This window comes from Neophocaena asiaeorientalis, unplaced genomic scaffold (assembly GCF_003031525.2).
Source record: "Neophocaena asiaeorientalis asiaeorientalis breed wild unplaced genomic scaffold, Neophocaena_asiaeorientalis_V1.1 scaffold134, whole genome shotgun sequence".
In the NCBI taxonomy this organism is placed as follows: Eukaryota; Metazoa; Chordata; class Mammalia; order Artiodactyla; family Phocoenidae; genus Neophocaena; species Neophocaena asiaeorientalis.
Genome location: NW_020185339.1, coordinates 21,841,636 through 21,845,304, shown reverse-complemented (window position 1 = coordinate 21,845,304; position 3,669 = coordinate 21,841,636). Strand labels below are relative to the sequence as shown.

General features: G+C 41.9%; 1 pseudogene; it reads right to left on the bottom strand.

Annotated features, from left to right (window-relative positions):
* Positions 1-1,574: 1,574 nt before the first annotated feature.
* On the bottom strand, positions 1,575-3,011 carry LOC112394325 (germ cell-less protein-like 1 pseudogene; annotated as a pseudogene).
* Positions 3,012-3,669: the final 658 nt, after the last annotated feature.

Genomic DNA, 3,669 nt, shown 5'->3' with positions numbered 1-3,669 from the left:
GCCATAAAAAGAAACGAAATTGAGTTATTTGTAGTGAGGTGGATGGACGAAAATAGACTTGAGGACATGGGGCGGGGGAAGGGTAAGCTGGGACAAAGTGAGAGAGTGGCATGGACATATATACACTACCAAATGTAAAATAGATAGCTAGTAGGAAGCAGCTGCATAGCACAGGGAGATCAGCTTCATACTTTGTGACCACCTAGAGGGGTGGGATAGGGAGGGTGGGAGGGAGATGCAAGACGGAGGAGATTAAAAAAAAAAAAAAAAAGGTTCTGAACAGGACCTAGGGGCAGGACAGGACAGGAATAAAGATGTAGAAAATAGACTTGAGGACATGGGGAGGGGGAAGGGTAAGCTGGGACAAAGTGAGAGAGTGGCATGGACATATATACACTACCAAATGTAAAATAGATAGCTAGTAGGAAGCAGCTGCATAGCACAGGGAGATCAGCTTCATACTTTGTGACCACCTAGAGGGGTGGGATAGGGAGGGTGGGAGGGAGATGCAAGACGGAGGAGATATGGGGGGGTATATGTATACATATAGCTGATTCACTCTGTAATACAGCAGACACTAACACACCATTGTAAAGCAATTGCACTCCAATAAAGTTGTTAAAAAAAAAAGAAAAAAAAAACAATGGCAACAACTAGAGTTTGGTTTATTCAACTTTATATCAAAACATATGAACAGCATAGAAACCTGAGTCATGTACAGAACATTGAAAACAGTTCAGTGCCCCTGCATGCTTGCTCTTTTGTTAAGGCAGAGAGTTTAAACAGAGAGAAGTATGAAGGGCTCTAATCAAGCTATTGGCTCCCAAGCTCCATCGATGCGCCTTCATGAGGTCCTGGCTCCCTGTGATCCTTTCTGTTTTTTTTTCCTGGACTTGATTGTTTCCTTTCCCATATTAGGGAAGTTTTCAACTATAATGTCTTCAAATATTTTCTCAGCCCCTTTCTTTTTCTCTTCTTCTTCTGGGACCCCTATAATTCGAATGTTGGGTTTTTTTTTTTTTACCATGAAAAAAAATTTAATGATTAAAAACATATATAGATTGGAAGAATATTCGACTAGGAGGAGGAATCATAAAGAGAAGTTGAAAAAATTAAAGGACAGCTTTAAACACACCAACTGAAACACCATTTATAATTGGCCAAATTATTCCTTTGGCATTCTTTTAGCCAAATAAAAATAAAACTTACAGATGGATAATTGAGGTTCACTAACATTAGGTAGGATCAAAGTTCAAGCTAAAAATTAACTCTATATTTGGTTGCAGAGAAATGTGAAATTTACCTACGGCAATTTTCTACTGATGCCAAATTAAAAAGCATGAGTTGACATCTTTATAACAAATGGTTTGACAGATATTTTCTTGGCTTTAAAATGTTTTTTTATATATGCATAGAAATGTAATGAGGATAAGAATAGTCTTCTGTATTATCTGAACAGTTCATAAGGCCTTTGTCACTGTTAGTCACCTTAGATGTGAATATCTGCAGGGCCATTAAATTAAAGCTGGCCAGAAAAGTTTACAAAGTGCTACTGTTTCCAACTGATGAGCTCCTCAGTTTTCTGGATTTTCTGGATGATGATTATTTTCAGTTCCTTTTTCTGGCGATATATACAGGAAGTTACAGCAGATATATAAAGGGAAGATCAGAAGCCTGCTGTCCAGGTTCATCACTACTTGTTCTTGGTCCTTTTTAAGTGTAAGTATTTGATAGCCAGTTGTTCTACTACATATTAGTTTTCCACTACTATCAAAAGAAGCCAAACATAATCTAAATGCTGTGCTCCTTCGACGTTGTAAACTGACAGATCAACTACATGGCTGATTCAGTGTATGGCGTTTAAAAATGATGTATCGATTGGTGTAAGTTACAGGCAGGTCAAAGCCGAAGTTAAAACCTGTCCACCACCAGCAGTATTCACCATCTTTGGTAAGCTTTCTACCACACCTCATGCTATTTCCCTCTAGCTCTTCTTTATTGATTTCTTGAGGCCCCACCTCACTGTCTTGTTCTGCCCAGAGCATAGCAAGCCACTGCTGTTTATACACAGAAGATAGCCATTCTGAAGGTACCAGAGAATCTTGTTAAAAAAAAAAAAAAAAAAAAAAAGATCCATTCCAAGAAGGCACAAGTTGAAGGAACATCCACTTTTTAAGGGCTGTGTATACATCCATCTCCACTTGCATCACAAATAAGTGAGATGAACCAATGAGTTGTTTCATGACATTTATACTGAATTCTTTAAAAAGTTCAACATTGTGGTGAGTCATCAGATTGTTTAGAAGCCATTCAAGGCACTTTTTCTTTACAGAGTCCAGTCCATAGGTCCCTGCTGATGTGTAATAGCCACATACGGTTTTCACATTCACTGTTTCCTTCATCGTCTCACCACACTGCTGTATTAAACCATCCAACTGCAGCATACAAGCTGCTGCCAAAATGGCAATAACTGGACTGGGCTTTATTAAGACATCATCTCGTTACAATGACCCAAATGTCACCTGCAGTGCTTCTATATCAATATTCTGGTCTGGAGTCTCCAGTTCAATAATATTCATGCTGGACTCCTTCCATGAACCACCGAACATACTAGAAAAGTAGCCAGATTGACATAAATATATTTAGTGTAAGCTCCACTCCTCTCCTAGAGCACAAATCTTAATGCCACTATTTTCACCATTTAAAAATAATGTTTGATAAATATATTTGGACGTACTCTTCAATATTTTCCTTCGAGGGGTGTTGAGGAGTCGCTGCTGCCCGTCCCCTTCCTGCTCATCCTCGTCTGTCTCAGAATCGGGGTGACAGTAGTGGAAGGCCCCTCTGCTCCGCTTGCGCTTATGGCTGCCCGGACAGTAACAGAAGCCGTGGGCGGCTGCGTCGCCACCACTCTCTGGCCTCCAGGCCGAGCCCCCATCCCCAGAACCGGGCTCCTTCTGGGCTCGGACTCACCCCGGGTGGCACAGCACTCGGCTGCTCAATGAGCCCATGGGTCACGGCTCACCGAGGCTTCAGGGAGCACACCTCAGGGAGCCCAACGAAAACGGTCTCCCACTATGGCCCGGCCACCACTGTCGGCCTCCACGTAGCCCGTGTGCCTACACCGCCACCTTCTCACGGGCAACCCCGACTGTTGCGTTGGACTCTACCGCCTCCATCCTCCGCCACGCCTGCTGCGTCTGGCCGTGCAGCACGTGCGGACCTCAGGACCTTGCCCCCTCTGTGGTGTGTTTATTGTTTTCCCAGAGGTCTCTGAGACTCTCCTCAAGTCTTTTCATTCTTTTTTCTTTATTCTGCCCTGCAGTAGTTATTTCCACTATTTTATCTTCCAGGTCACTTATCTGTTCTTCTGCCTCAGTTATTCTGCTATTGATTCCTTCTAGAGAATTTTTAATTTCATTTATTGTGTTGTTCATCATTGTTTGCTTGCTCTTTAGTTCTTCTAGGTCCTTGTTAAATGTTTCTTGCATTTTCTCCATTCTGTTTCCAAGATTTTGGACCATCTCTACTATCATTACTCTGAATTCTTTTCCAGGTAGGCTGCCTATTTTCTCTTCATTTGTTTGGTCTGGTGGGTTTTTACCTTGTTCCTTCATCTGCTGTGTGTTTTTCTGTCTTCTCATTTTGCTTAACTTATTGTGCTTGGGG